Genomic DNA, 17,466 nt, shown 5'->3' with positions numbered 1-17,466 from the left:
CAGAGAAGCAAAAAAAGTATTAGCTGTATTTTCAGATGTGATCTGAGAAGATGTTTTTCTGAGAAGCAAACAAAAAGCTGAGATTGTTTAAAATTTACTAGTTAACTAGGAGAATGTGTGATTTTTCACAAGTCATTCCCAAACGCTGCTCTGTGCCTGGCAAAATAATAAAAAAAGGAAAATTAAGGAAATCTATTTTAAGTAAAAAGTGCTTGTAAAAAAAATTTGAAAATAAAAGCTTTCCATTTTTCAGATTTTGTTTTGTTTGCCTTACAGCTGAGGTTTAAAAAAAAAGTTAAAGTCAACAGAAATAGAATGTGTTGCAATAACCAAGTCTACTTGTCCCCTACAAGTTTTAAAAGAAACATTTTCTCCAGTTCTGATCTTGGATACTCTAGGAAAGTTCTACTGAAAATACCTTATATCAAGGTGCACTTGGTCTCAAGTACTATATTCTCATTGTTATTTAGCAAAAAAGCATATTTTCTTATTATTGTTCCAAGATATCTCAGCTTCCTTCCACCAGAAACACCCTGAAGTACTCTGAAAACATTTATCAGTCAAAAATTTGTCCCATATGATGTGGGGAAGAGAGTGAAAAACTGCAACACTGACCAACTTACAAGCAACGCTTAAGCTAACAAGAAGCAGTCTTACTATTGGCTTTTAATCGCATTACTTACATTTTGGGAACTGAGCCCTTGCTTTTTACATTTCTAATGCATGACATAAGAACAACTTTATTTCTGTCTTTAGAAGATTCTCATAAAAACAGTGAGATGTTTCTAATGGAAATACTTCGGTGAGAATTGGGTTTGTTCTACATATACCAAATGTGACTTCCACAGCTCCTAGTCTTTAAAATTAAGATTTAAGGTCAATAAATAATTTCCTTTTCATTAGTCAAGTGAAGAGTGTGAAATTAATTATTTTTATGTCCTCACTAACTTGCTAATGTAAACCCTCTGTTTAGAACGCAAGAACATATAAAACCCAGCAAATTTACTGCATGCAGTGCATTAATAGAAGGACTGAGACTGCCAGCTACTCGCAGGGGTTTTTTTAAAAAAGCAAGTTTCCTACTATAACTTAAACTTGTAACTGGACTGCACTTGGTGGACATGGACTGACCTTATCAGACTTGTACAAGCTTATCTGAGAAAAAAAATTTTAACAGGCATTATGAATATGAATTATGCTCTTCATGTCTTCAGCTAAGGCTTTCGGTCATGCCAAACAGTGCTCATTTCTAGATGTACATATGCACCTCTAGCAGACATGGGACTGACTTCATATTTGGAACTGAACATAACTTTACCTCTGGTTTGTCCCCACATGTTCACAGATAAAAAGCAATGCTACACTAAGAAATGCAACTCATGGTATAACAGGCAGAAGTTGAAGACTTCAGCACTGTCAAATGCGGTGCTGCTTACCCAACACCTAATTGATACTGATGCCGTCAGAATGAACCTCACAGTGCCAACACCAGGCTTTTTAAGACCAGAAAGTTAAATCAAGGCAGTGGCAAGAACCTTTTCAATCTATCTGACTGCTGTGTATAACCAGTAATACATACAGTTCCATATAAACGCGCACACACACAATTATGCATCCCACCAACTATATGAAAAATGATGTCATTTTTGACTGCAGGTCAAGGTGAGGCCCTACAGAGAAATTGATAAATAAAGCTGTTTCAGACCTACCTGAATTCTCATGTTAGGAAAAGGGCATTTGTGGGTTTTGTTTTATTTGGGTTTTTTTTCAACCTTTTGAATGGAAACCAGAAGCTGATGAATAATGTCCCTAGAAAATGGTGCTTATATTTAAATAATGATACAAGTAGTTAAGTATTTATAGAGTAGTAATATAAAATAACATTCAACATCTTACTAGGGAACACTGCTTCTAGAAGTCCACGACTCAGTTCATAATTTTAATGGAAATTTAGCGGTTCTAAAAAAGAGGCCAAGGGAATCTATTAATTCCTTTCCCTTGAATACATTTCCTTTACTCTCTTTGTGATTGTGATATATTGCAAAATTATATATTTTAATTGGTAGATTTTTATAGCTAGTGCTATCTGTACTTTTGCTGAAGCACCCTTCAAGATTACAGCCTAAAACAGGGAAAGTAAGAAATTCTTTTTATAACTTGTTTAATGAAAAGTATGCTGTGTATCTTCCAAGTTTATTCCAATCTGACTAGTTAATTAGTAGTTTCATTCAAAAAAACCCACCCCACCCTAAATAACAGCAATAAACTCACAATGAATTCCATGAAAGATTCAGCTGTGAATTTTATTTATGTTTTCATTGTTTTGTTTTTAAGCACAGCACTGAAAAGGTGAACAAATCAGACTACTACTGTCAGTCAATATAGGGTGACTTTATGGTAGCCACATATTAGATTAAACTACAGAACTATATTTAACCTGAGAAGATAGGGTCCCATTTATGTAATCCTGCTTTAGGAGCTTCTAATGAGTTACTGCAGCCTAACCCAGATATGCCTGCCAGCAAGTGCCCTGCTCTTTCACGACAACACAATGATGAGAGTACAATTTCATTGTAAAAATTGCTGCACAGCACAAAGAACACTCTTGTTAAAAATGTTGACCTTCAATATAACCAGTAACCTAAAAATAAACTTCTGCCTAATTTAACTCATATTTATAACACAGAAGCTTTATTTTTATTTGTATGATATTTGCTATATAGCCATAATCACAGTGTTACTAAGAAGAGATTCCTGAGGCAGGGGAGTAAGTAGTCAATGGAATTAGGTAAGTAAAGAAACTGGTAAGTTCTTTGACACTAGAGCATTCAGAGAAAGAGCAGACGCCTACGTTTACAAGTTAATGAACGCATGCAGAAATTGCTGAAAGATGCTTTATATGTTAAGTAAGTTATTATCACTGTGGCCTCTTTTTGCTTTAAAAATCTACTGACAAGAATGCTCATCCATCTTAGAAATGTCTTCATCTTTTAGAGAGCATCCACTGAGAGTCGAGCTTCCCCACTGGAGAGTCCTGCATTCAGCCACCTGTCTCGCAGACACATATGGCACTTGGGGATCAGCGGGGGCCAGGGTGAGCGTCGGTCACTCAGTAACATCTGCCAACTGATCAAAAGTGGCATTAATGAAATTCTAAAAGGAGTTTAGTTCGCTCCTTCAAGCTGAAACACAGCTGTGGTGACAAAAGGTGTACGTAAAAAGCAGCACATTAAGATTATAGATGGTAAAACGGAGCAGGGAAAAGGATGAAGCTTTTCAGAACATGCTTTTTGACCCAAGTCACCTACTGTAAACACCTTGCCAAATACAATCACAGTACTGTTTGAAATCGAGCACAGCATGAAATGTAAACCAGTGATGTAAGAAACAAGGACAGGAATAATAAAGGGCCCAACTACAAACAGAAGAAAAAATTAAGAATTCATCATGATGATTTATCATTGCATCACACACTTCAGTATCTGTTGTTTCTAGATTTGGCTGTATTTAAAGGGTTGTTAGCTTGAAGATCATCTCAATAAATGATCATAATACAAAATGATATATGTATAAAAATAGTTTGAATTTCAGTGTCACTAGTTGCTTTCTTTACACTGTGTCTACTGATACTGTATATACAGGAAAAGCACTAAAAATGCAGTTCAAAGAGACGTAGTTTCAGATCATCACATTTTCTCTGGGGCACTAGGATGCCTTTCTCTGTTGCTATATCAGGTCCACAGATTTCAAGATTCAGAGAACGATGACCATACCACTCCACTACCAGGAATGGAGACATGGCATTCCCAAAGCCAAACAAGGCCAACAGACCATAAACATAGTATCTTGGCTTCAAATGCTAATTATTTCCCTGCAAAGCTAAGGCTATAGTCCAGTGGAAAGTTCTTCCACTAACTTAGCTCTACACAAAGGAAATAATGAGGTGGCTCAAAGGAAAACAGTTTACATTTATTTTACTTCAATATTTTATCAAAAAAACACAACGACAGGAAAAAACAAATAATGGCCTCTTTTTAGCAAAAGAAGAAAAGAATACAAAGCTTATGGGAAGAAGGGAAGAGAACAGCAGATTTGATGAGTGGCAATCTGAGCCCTTAGCTTGTTTAATTGTTACATACAAATAGATCAGAGATTTTATTCTGTGATGGGAATGAGACCGAATGTGAATCCCATTATTTCTTCCACCATGTGGTGCACCTATCAATTAAGGCACTGTTTCTGCACCGTGAGAATGCAATGTAAACACTTCGTGTAATGCAACCTGCCTGGTATCCAAGCTTTCTGTGAAGACTTTCGTTGCCAAGATTTACTTGCCTTAAGCTACCATCTGAAACATGGAAAGCTGCTCTTTGCAAAAGTGGAAAAGCAACGTGGAAAATCAACATGAAAAGGAAGCAGAAGATAATTCTCTTCTGTTTCCCTCCATATTCAGCAATGAACTTGTTACTTCCAATCCTTCAAATTTAAAACAGAAAAACAGTAGTTAAATACGACAGCGTTTGAACATATCTCAAAAGTTACAATATTGTACATTGTCTCCAATCTATCAGTAATTTCGGTATTGGCTTGGTTGTTCACATGAAACACATTAATTTTAATGCAGCTCAGTCTGGGGGAGAGAGAGACATGAATCCTGTTCCATACCTAGTCATTGGGATGAATTGCACAATAAGGGCCAGACGCTGAACCGTCTCACAAGCACCATTCACCTAGGGCTTTGTGAGTATTATATATTGCACAATGAGGTGCAAGATTGAGAAGGGAAGTCTAAAGATTATTTTTATAAGTGTTGCTTTGATAAATTCTAAGACTGATTTTTAGCATTCTTCCTAAGCTGAAGAAAGCTAATCTATATGTCCAAGAAGCAAACAATACAATCAGTGGAAAACCTGGCATTAAACAATGACTCAGCATGAGGACTGAGCCTCAAACGCTGAATAAAAAATTTATAACATATTTAAAATTTAGAAGGGTGGTTACACTCACTCAAAAAGAAAACAGAAGTAGTAAGTTAGTAGTAAGCTAACTAAAAGCAAAATCAGAAATTAGAAATTAAGTAGCTTGCCATTAACAAGAAAGAAAAAATGGTCACTTTTCTTAGTGTTAAGGGCAATTCAGAAAAATTTCATTAAACAAAAAAAGTGTAAATTCTCTGTAAATTTAAAGTCATCCAACACGACATGATCTTCAAGTAGAAAGCTGATGTTGAATTCAGAAAGATAAATCCCACGTTTAGCAGCAGTAAAATTTATTATAAAATGTGTTTCTTTGGCATTATATGGGTAGATTTGAATGTGATATTAACATTTATGATTAAAATTGCATAATATGAAGACATATTATTAATATTAATAACAGTGTATTACACAAATGCACATACAGATGATCTGTGCAGACTGAAATATATATTCCATCGTACAGAGACAGATAATCTCAATGGAAGAAAAGAAGCAATTATGTAAAAAGGAAATGTAGAATGAAACAGATATCAGAAAAAGCTGAAATTCAAGCTACACAGAAGGCTTAGGTGCTTCATGAATAAAGAAGGAAGAAAACTTCAATAACTGAGAAATCATGCTATGAAGGAAGAAGAGGAGGAGTATCAACTAAGTATAAAATAATATGCAGATTATTGTACAGAGACATGAAACATCTGAATATAAATTCTGCTTATCAAAAACAGAATGAGTTTTAGCCATGTTAGAAAATGCAAAGCTGAGCTCCAACTTACATACAGATCAACATTATGAACATGGCATTTTCCTGCTGGCTCAGTATCTCATGTAGAAGGATGACAAATGAATTTATTCCTTTCCTGCCATGTGGACAGGCAGAAGGATAACTAAACAACCACCAGTTTTGAGAACTCTGCTTTCTGCATTATCAGGAACAGGATGATAGTTTTGTCTCCTTGACATACTTCCACATCAAGCATTCCAAACACAGAAGCAGCAGATCAAACTCCCCTGACATTAAAAGATGAAATAAATCTCTATACAGAGACTATTATTGCCCACACATATGCTCAGGAACGGAAGCAGAGTCAAATTCTGATTCAACTTGCAGATTGTCTCTTTGTTAGTTGCAGTGATGTAGGCATCAATTCTGAAATGTATTGCATAGCTTCACTACAGGCATACCCAAGGCAAAATCATACAAATATACAAGTCTGGCCACGTCTTGCAGGTTAAGGTCCCCATGCAACCCAATGTTATTAGAAACGCTATCTTTTTTTTTTTTTCCTTGCAATAAAAAAAAATTAATTGTTTACCTGTTTCTGAACACAAACGCCACAGCATTTTTCCATCTACTCCAACATTACAAAACCAGAGAAAGAAGTGCAAAATTTAATTGAACTACTTAAGTAATGAAGCTTTGATATTTAATTGATTTGCTTTAAATTGTAAATTGCTAAAAACAAAACATTATTTTAACCTGACAGTCCCATTGAGACCAATATTTCTCACTACACTGCAAGCTTATTCTAAGCTCTTTATTAGCACAAATACTACTAACAGCATGCAGAAAAGAAATCTCAGATCTAGAGCTGCCTTTGAACCTCAGCTTGCCATGGTTATAGGTTAAAGCTTCATTTTCACATCTGCATAGGTACTACCCAATCCAGTTTGAAGCCCAGACAACAGAACCAAGGGCTGACAGTCTTCAGTGCCACTCTACAGCTCTATAAGCCAGTATTTCCTGCAACTTGTTTCCCATGTTCTTCTTGGGCTCAGCTATTCATTAGTTTCTGTGGATTTGAACAGCATCTAAGTCTTCAGCCACATGGTTGGCACCATTTCTCCAACATCCTGCTCATCTAAGTCAAACAACCCTAGATACTGCAATGCAGAATGATAACCAGAGAATCACAGTATATATTGCTCCAATGTGATCTATAAGCTTTGATACAGCACAGAAGATGATGTGGGATATGCTTTAAAAATCTCTGAAGAGATAAAAACTCCATAATGGATGGGATGAAGTCTCTGTACAGGGATGTCAAGCTAGAGAGCATTTGGTCTTGTACAACTGGCTCTAATTCAAAGGGGACAGAAGTGGCACTAGAAGAGACCTTGCTGGCAAGGAGAGAAGAAGAGCAGGAACAAACCAGGGGATCTGCAGAGAAGTGTGAGTGGGTGTGCAGGACCATATTCCAAAGGGAACCAGTTTTGCTGTAAATGAGCCATAACATCTCGGCTGAGCATACTGAAAATATTTACCTGAAAAAAAAAAAGAGGAAAAAAATCAGGAACTACTTGACAATTTTCCATAGAGGGGAAATTACTAATAGTCACTGAAGGCTTGTACAGGAGTTTCAACACATGGGTTACAAGCCATCTCTCTGCTCGTGACATTTTGTTTAACCAGCCTGTAATACAATTTTATATGCTACCCCAGAAAAGTCACAAGACAGCGAACTCCAGCATATTACAGATCTCTAAGCTGATCTCAGGTTAAAGCCCATATGGAGAAGAGGCCTGCAGTTTGCTTCAACAGATTCAGAACGCAATCAGGTAGACTTCCACCTCCCCAAAATTTATTTTGAGATGAAATGTTTATCATCTCTGAAACAGTGGCTTGTACAAAGGAAAAAAGTGAGATTTTTTTTTCCCCTGGAGCGGCATATGTGCTATTTGTGTAGCAAGTTACAATGAGGACAGCAATGGTCATGGTCACGTACCAATGGTGTTGGTATGCAGCACCTTCAGCTAAATGCACATGGCATGCAGTGTTTCCACCAAATACCTTGGAGCCAAGCACAGTTTCACAAGCCACAGCAAAAATGAAAAAGAAAGTTCTCAAAACATGAAGAAAGACAATCTGATATGTTATTTGGAGAAAGTTAAATCCTATTTGCCAAAACCAGATAAGACCTCAGCACCCAACACACAACATCTGAGGGTTTCCACACTGATACTCTTGAAGAAGGCTCTGTGGTCAGCTGAGACCTACAAAAATATCAGCATTATTCTTTCCTGCTTATGATGTGCTCCATGCAACATGAAAGCCGTAGGCATACACACGTTACTGATAGAGTCATTCAGAAAGACCAGTCTCAAAACCTACTTTCTTCATTGGTACAGTAGCCAGGAGCTCCACCTGCGCCACTGACTGCAGCTTTCCACCAAACACTGGCTTTCCAATACTGAACAACTGGAGGCTCACAGACCTGTAGCGAACTGATAAACCAGCACTCACAGGGCAATAGTAACTGCCTTCTTTATTGCCTTAGCCATCTCACTGGCATATTCCAGCACTGGAAGAATGAGGAAAACTTTGCATGTATACACTATAAGAATTCCTCTGCTTCAAATGCACAGCCATTTCTTGGCATCCAAAATCTACTAGGTACTGCGATGCAGTGAGTGTATGCTGCCTGTCCTGCACCCGAAGTGTCAGTCTATTGAGAATCTACAGCAACTCTCAATACTGGCAAAATCACATAGCCAAAAACTGTGTTCAGCCAGGTTAGCATACAGAAATTCCCCCCGTGACCTGTCAACACCTCCGAGGTTCAGAAACAAACATAGAATTGCTTGTGCATCTCCAGTGCCTTCTACACATACAGTCCACCTTCTGGAAAACTGCATCCAGGCCTGAGGTCTGCCACCAAATAGAACAGACTCAAACGGAGAGCACATGCAGTTGGAAGTCAAACACACTGGTGGATTAAGAATACTGCTCCCTGGAAACACTGAAGCTTACGGACAAACTAAGAAGTAAGTTCTAGAGCAGTTCAAATGAGAAGGGCTTAGCTCTTGAACTCACCTTGAACTGACGACAAAACTAAGCACAACCAACGAAGTCCTAGCGAGGCAGGCATGGATCACATGAAGCTTTGTGACATGGATGTTCCCAGGCAGGTTTAATGAGTTTCAGAACTACCATACAACTGCACAGAATTTATTCAAATTCTAATTCACTAACATACTGGGTTAGTTTTATACCAGGAAGAAGGTCTCTGCACCTCTTCAATTGCTAAAGTTTTGGACTGTGGCCCCAAGGTCACATTTGTCTATCAAAACACATACAAGCACCCACTTACAGTCCCACTTTTCAGGTCAGGTTTCACCAGCCAGAAACACTTGTGGCGTGGGCCATTCTAAAAGCTGAAAAAAATCCAATTTTTAGACTTTACTGCAGATTAAAGAAGGATATATATGTATTTAAACCCCCCAAAACTGTAGCACCTCTTCCCATGCACAGAGGTAAGGCTGTTGGTCACAGTCACAATGACTGTAACTACTACAGTCAACCTCTCTGCCTAGACAAGCTGTTACTTACATCCTGTGTAAATCCAGAACACATGCAATAAAGTTGATGGATGTATGGATGATGGATCCATGTTACAAAGACTGTAGCTGAGATCAGAATCAAACCAGTCAGTACCAAGAGTTCTTACTTTTCTATTTAAAAAGCCACAACCATTGCAGGAGACAACCCACAACAACATTTGTATCACCTGTGGGCTGTATCTCAGGCAATATAAAACAGGAAAAATGAAAAATTATCTGCATAATTCAAGAACTCTCAAAAATATGACTTTCCCATTGTACTGTTCCATTACTGAAGAAGAGAGCTAAGCCTTAAATTAATGATTCCTTCCCCATATGAAAAAAAAAAATAGCAGAAAACAGAATGACATGGCTTAAGCTTAAGAACATCCATTCCTCCATCACGAAAAAGGACACAGCAAAATAAGAACATGTAGCATTTTGCCATCAACAAAGCTGCCTACATAGACGCCCACTCTTTCTTATTTTCTCTGTAGCATATTCTTTTAACTCACTCATCTCCTTCTGCATCTTTCTCACACTCGTTGACTTACCTACTTTCCATACAGCTTCTTCAGACTTGTTTTCACAAGAAAACTGACCATGGAAATAGTTATTCTCCTACAGTCAGTTCAGAATACATCATCCATTTAATTTTTCCCTCTCCCAATATATCTATATACCAATGAAAATAATTTCCTTGAGAAACAGAGAGGTTATTCCAGGGTATCTGAAATCCGAAATAACTAGAGCAGGATAGTTATTCCACAGATCTAAGCTTCACGCTGTGATAGATTCATGCATTTGGTCCCACCTCCCAGTAAGGAGCTGGCAATTACTGCATTCCAGTGCAGGACCATGGATTTTTTCCAGCTCCCTTACTCCACATGCCAGTTAGAGCTGATTGTGGCAGCTGAACCACTAATGCATTTTTGCATCAGATGCAAAAGACCTAGATATACTAGATATGAAAGAGCAAACCTGCAGTATATTTTGCTTTTTCTGAAGATGAGAATTATTGTTCTTGACAATCATGATATTTAAAGCTCTGTTTTACTGACATCCAACAGGATTTTAGATTTACAAATCTAAATCTGTAAGAAATGCACACTATTTATTACCTACAGTGATATGGGGACACCTCCCTCTAAAATTTGTAGATATTCCTCCTTTTCTAAGTTAGAAACAGCAAATAATTAGAACCCTATGTTGCTTTTCTGGTCTTTGAAGGATTAGCCTCACTCAATTCCTGGACAATACATACATTAAGTACACTAAGTACTCTGATTAGAGCTTAAACACTGTTTAAATCAGACCCATCTCCAATATATCCCCTCTTAAAGCATAATCTGGCATTATTATGAAATTATTTTATAGTGCTAGTATGCAGGAATCTTCTGTTTCATCCAGTTTGTCAGATATACCATCTCCACAAACATATCTATCTATCTGTATGTTAATCTTTGAAGTATTTTCTGAGTGCACATGTGCGAACACACACACACAAAAATTCTCTGCATTTACAGTTTTTACTCTTAGAAACCACTGTTTCATTACCCAATAGCTAGATTCCTAATAGCTAGCTAAAGAGATAGACTAAATCTAGCTCAGATATATCTAACCATGGCTGTGGTCATGGTTCCCACCATGGTGCAGAAATAGCCATCTATCTTCTAGCCTAGAAGCCATCTAGGAAAGTCTAAGGTGAAAAGATGGGAAAAAGAAAAAGTAGAAGAAAAAAAACATTTCAGGCTTTCTTACACAGTGGACAATAGCAAAAAAAATAAATCTGCAAAAAACAATATATACATAGAATATTTGTTATTAACATAAAGGCAAGGTTGGTAAAATTAACATATAGCTGAGTGCAGGAAAGCTTTGGTTTTTACTGCAAGAGGTGGTAATAGCCCTGACTTCCTGGCTGGTAGAATGTAGAATCTAAAAATACTCTGAGAAATGGTAACATACGATGGCAATCCATTAAAAACAAACAAAATAAAACAAACCATAAAACATGATGGGATATAATGAGATGTCAGGAAAAAAAGAAATAGCCCAAAAATATTCACTTTTCAAGGTAACTCATTGCAGAGAATACAAGTTAACGCCATTCAACAATGAAAGTGGTTTAAAAATAAAAAAAGGCTCATCTAACCCCCATCTTGAGTTCTGGAGCAGGAGCATTATCTTCAAGACTTCAACCCTTCTTACAAATGCAGTTTGAAATTGGCCAACAAAAGCAAAAAATAATCATAGGGGACTAAGAGACAGCAGAAGCATTTAAGCCTCATTTCCGTAGGAAGCCAGGCTACAGCAAATGTAATTAAAGTTTTTAGTAAGAGTTTGCCATTTTACTAAAAGATTCAGAATTACCAGAACAGACACTAAGTGTTGGGGCACAGCATCCCATCCTCCCTCCCCACCCTACGTGTAGTGGCCAAAGCCTCATGCAAAAGCTAATAGGATGATTATCTTCTAGAAGGATTATGCTGCACAGAGAAGCTGAAGTCTGCCTTTGTGAGAATTAAGTCCATCATCCTTATTGGTCAGCTGAATTATTTTCTTTTGCCATAGTGCAGATAGGTTTTCACTCTGATCTTTCTTAAAATGAGTAAATCTCAACATCGATATAAGAAGCTGGGATAAAATGCACTTGCAGATCATTCCTTTTTGTTTAAGAAATAGGGAGTTCAGGAAAGGATATGAGAGGAAAAATGACTGAATTCTTCTTTAAGAAATAAAGGTCTGCTACACTAAATTAGCAAGAGTATAATTATAATCTAGTCTATACCTAACAAGTTTAGCAATGAATGATTAAGACACGATCTGTTCTACAGGAAATGCCAAGATGTGACTCAAAGTAGATCAACATAAGGTAAAAACATTGTGAAAGTGGTGCTTTACACCTTGATAGGGAAAAAGCTGTGTTCTTGGGGTTCCATGTCTCATTTCTAAGCAATTTAGAGAAGCAACACATCACAACACACTCTCTCCATCCTGATAGGGACCACAGTGTGTTTACATCCAGATAGTGAGGAAAGAACTACATGAAGGAGTTAATCCAAAATCATAGAAGTACTTGCAGCTTAGCGACTCAAACAGAAAGGGAATCACTGTCTCACAAAGTAAAACATCCACCTCAGAAACGTGGCCTGATTAGACTCAGGATACAAGTGCATCACATATTGCCACAAGTATTTATAAACGTGGAGAACAAGCTTGTTCAGAGAATTAGTAGTTCACAAGAGAACAAGGCTTGTACCTTTGGACAGCAGTTCAAATGCAAGCTAGTGAGAAGAAATGCAAAATATTTGACACTTTCTTAGCACAAATAGAAGCATTATGGTGCAGTAAAGAAAGAGTTACCAGATGCTGGATACTGCTCTAGATAGAAAGCAGAAAAAGAAGATGAAATCTCAGCCTCATAATCACTGACATTTTGGAAAGTCTTATTAAAATAGGTCTACTTTAGATAGATAAGGTGTTCCTCGTTATGATCATTAAAGAAGAGAAATAACGTAATTTTGGAAGAACCCAAGGAAGATTGCTCTGCAGTGGCTCACTCTTATTCTCCCCATACAAATAATAATAACAACAATAATAATACTTCAGTTTCAATTACACCAACGTGCCACTTGGCTCACTTAAATAGATAATGTTAGGATTAAACTTGAGTGCATTATACTCACCGGGGGAAAAAAAATCACCTCCTCACCTGCACAGCGAAGTCAAAGCAACCAGATAAGCAGACAGTGCCCGTAATGAAAGCTGACAACCATGTTTACCTTAGCTAAAGGGACACCATTTATTGAGGTTACACCCCGGAAGCCATGCATTTCATCTGCAGCACATGCTTAACATCAGTGCTAAATCAAAAGTGAAACTGCAAAATACAGCCGGGTGACACTAATGACACTTCCGTACGGAACAGAAAGGGAACAGCTATCATAAGAGCAACTAAAAATGTTCAATACTAACGTCTTGTCAAAGACAACTGAAATGGAGGACAACTGTCAGTTATCCAAGAGGATGAAAGTTAAGTGAAAAGGGCACTGAAACTTTCTGAAACAGCTCCCATTTTCCTTACTTTCAAGGTAGGGTGATGGAGAACAGGCAAAATACTGTTAAGGTGGACTGAAAACAAGAAGAAAACAGAGCAGAAAACCTCAAAGAGTTACGAGACATCTTGATCCTCCTACGGGTGTGGCTACGTCCAGCATTTAGTAGGGAACAAGTAAGCAACACATGAACAAGTACCCAAACAAAGCAAAACCAAAGCAAAGCAAACCAATGCGGACTGTGCTTTTTGAGGAGGACATAACCAATACAAAAAAGTCTATTCGCTATTTCTAGACATCTCACCCTTTAAGTGATTTTTGCTTAACTTTCAGACTTTGACCTCTAGAAACTGGTTTCAGTTAATCAGGTTATTCACCATGTTACTAGAACAGCACTAAACCAACTACATGTGTGTGTATGCTTACATGTTTTTATATGATGTGTATTAGGCACACCTCTCTTAAAATCAAAGGCTAGAAAGATAAATTAGAAATTGCCACTCTATATCTTTCTCTTTATTGACATATAATTTCCCATTGTGAGCTGTTAACAAGATACACAGTGACTACAAGTTTTTGTGCCTAAAAAAACAACAAACATAAAATAACAGGAAAAACAACCTTTCACACTGTATTCCTCATTGCATCAAGCACCTTATCCACTCCTGTCTAACTAAAACTAACAGCTGCAGGTGGGAGCTTCCCAAACACATTTGGCTCTTCATTTGCATTTATGCATGTGTTTGAGAGCCTACATGGTAAAGAAAGAATGCGCCGAATTCAAAGGTAGCTGTGGAATGAAATGCCAGATCTATGAGCCTGGCGTTGTGTTGAAAGGAAAAGGGGAAGACCTCACCTATCACAGCATATAGCAGAAGTTTCTCTTAAGCTGCCATTCTTATTAGACAAAGAGATGGAATATTGCAAGTAAGGAAGTAACCAACTTAAAGTTTTAGTGCTCTCAAAGAAAGGCCTACGAAACCATTCCATATGCTAAAAAAAAGTTCTATGATTTATAATAATGTGCAAAGGATGGAAGTATCACTGAAAAAGAATGAGTTAAAAATGAGTTTAAACTACTACTACGGTTCCATTTTGCCCCATTGAGAATGAATCTATACCATTTTTATTAAACTACTGTAGATATTTTCCCTATTACTGAAGTTAGGGCTGATAAAGTTTTACATTTTAAAAAATCTTAGCAAAAGTTAAACAGAAGTAACTTACAAAATTTGCATATAGGGGGAAGCCTTCCCAAGATGGAAAAAAGCACTTTTTTAGATCATGAACTCATGATGTTTTATTGTAACATGTGAATAAACTATGCAACAATGACTATGAAACTGATTTTCCTGAATAATGCAGAGTAACATTGGAGTAAGTACCATAAATCAGCAACTGTTCTAAATATGGAACTTTTTTAAATGAAAATCAAAAGAGATGGAATGTGTTTGTGCATATCGGCACACAAAGTTGCAATTAAGGCTGCATATTGTCCCTTCAAAATGAAGGGGAACAGAGTTAATGGAAGTTGAGAGAAAAAAAAGTCAGGATTACAGACAAGAACATGAGGAAGGTTTTAATGGTTTGTTTCCTTGATGGCAGAGCAACCTTAGTTCAAAATTAATAAATTAATAGATAAATTGAGACGCAGTAATCAGTGGTACATGTCCATATATCCTCTTAGAGGGAGGCAGCATGCAACCAACCTTGCTTCTATACAAAGAGGCAATCCAACCTCACATTCTTCATTGTTTTCTGTTCCCTGACACGTATTTATGCCAGCTCCAGCTGGCCTTACGCTGTCCAGAAATGTGGCCCAGGCCCATTTATTTCCTCAATATACTCGCTACTCCTACATCTCCTATTTTCTAACATAATTTAATCAAAATGTTCAACAGAAAAAAAATCTATACATGAAAATAACTGTATTTGCTGACAAATAATATTTAAAAGCAGAAACTGACAGCAGAGCTGGGATAAACTGTAACAAAGATGGTGCTGGGGACACAAATATACTAACTATGGAATACAAAAAGTGGGCTTGAATGAGATGGACCTCTAAGAGAAAAATCACGACGAGGAACCTCTATTCTATCACTGTGTACTGAGATTAACATTTTAACAGAGCACATCTCTTCCAATTCAAGCCTCATTTTTACCTCACGTTCAACCCATGGCCTCTTTTGAGGATATTTCCAACTTTTGCGTTCCCATAACAACAATCTAAGACACTAAGGGAACATACATCTAAGTAGAGAGTGAGCATTGCTTAGAACATGTCCAAAAAGAGAAAGAAAAAAAAAAGCCTTTACCTGCATGCAGGAGAACTTAAACATGTTGGGCAAATCTCTATACCAATGGCCTCTTACAGTACTAGTATCTCAGCCCATAGCAGACTTAAGGCCCAGTGCCTGAGTGAAGGAGTCCTAGGGAGTGGCCTCCTTAAACTTATAGAGCACCTCTCTGAACAGTGGTCTCTCCACCCACAAGGAGAATCACCTCTTCTAGAAGATCCAAGATTCTTGGCCCTTCTGTTTACAACTCCGATGTATCTATTCAATTCATATTAACATCCCCACTACTTGCACCCATCCAAAACCAAAAACCCCAAACCCAAAAAGACCCCACACTACCTCAGGTGCAAGAAACAAAGTCCTCCCAATGGACCGAGAAATATAAACAGAGCAGAGATTGAAAACAAATGTTCTAAGCCCTACAGAATATCACAGCTCCTGCATGACAATAACTAATTTTAGCATTATTAATAGTAAGGCATGCATATTTTCAATGCAGCACAAAAGCACCATCTCAAAACAGAATTAAGCAGAATTTAAAAGTCTTCATAAAAACCTACCTGCCTAAATGCACCATGAATTAGTGTGTCTTACAATCAGAAAACATTTATTTTCAGCAGGCTTTGGAAAACTGACACAAAGCATATTCACCCTTAGCCATATAAAACCTGAAACAGAAACTGGCATCTCATGGAGATGAAACACAGCAGACCCTAATAAGCATTACAGAATCCCATTCCTGCATAAATACATATGCACATCATGCTTACTGCCAGTGAGACCAATCATGTAAGAAAAGACGCTACTGTGTATACATGATGGGTCCTAAGCATAGGGCAGGGATCTCAGGGAGCAAAAGGAATCTTGAAAAGAAGTGGAATTCATTTTCTTCGCCCTTACAAAATTTGCTAGGATTTCCTTCTAATAATCCTACGAATTTTTTAAATAAATAATAAAAATAAATACCATTAACATCATTTCTTAGGATTGTTTGATTAGACAGCGTGGTACATGGAAGTCATCAGTCAGGCTAGTAATACATGACTGATAATCTGTAAATACCTAACAAAAATAATTCTTGCTTGTTTGTTAAACCTGTGTCCACTCCATCCTCTCTCTAAATAGAGAACCCGCAAATCTGCAGTGACTCACAGGCCTAACAGCTGCTTTAAGGGCTGAGGTAAAGAACTTTTCTCAAAATCTCACCCATTCACTAGGACAGACCAGTCTTAATGGGCAACCAATAAACAAAAATTACACTGTGTGCAGATACTCCTCTCATCCAGCCCCCCGGAGTGATCTGTTGTGTAGTGTTGCCACAGAAAATGGAAAGGAAGCCTCCAATTAGGGAAGAGGTCATTCTTAAGCAGAGATATTATGTAAATATCAGCTAGCCAGCACCCTGCAAAAAAAAAAAAATAAAGGCCTCATCCTGCAAGCCCTCCAAGGGCAGGCCTCAGATTTGCTCTCAGAAAACCTATGCCAGCAGGGCTCGGCTTGCAAGAGCGGGTCTAAAGCCCCCGCAGCCTGCTCCGCCGACGCCCAGGGACGCCCGCCTGAACCCCAGGTAAAGCCCGGGAGCAGCGGAGGGCGGCGGAGCCCCGGCCGGGGGGGCGGGATGCGCCGCACCGTTATCCCGTCCTCCCGCAGGTACCGGCGGCTGCAGGACCGGCCGCGGGGGGGCCGGCAGGGATGGGTCAGCACGGGCGGGGGTCGGAGGGCTTGCACCCGCCGCAGCCGCGGGGTCCGGGGCTTTCCCTTCCCCACCGCGGCCGCGCCCCGGCTCGCTGATGGCTGCGGGGGAGTTGCGGGAGG

Source organism: Gymnogyps californianus, chromosome 4 (assembly GCF_018139145.2).
Source record: "Gymnogyps californianus isolate 813 chromosome 4, ASM1813914v2, whole genome shotgun sequence".
NCBI lineage: Eukaryota > Metazoa > Chordata > Aves > Accipitriformes > Cathartidae > Gymnogyps > Gymnogyps californianus.
Note: the sequence above shows the minus strand (reverse complement) of the source record.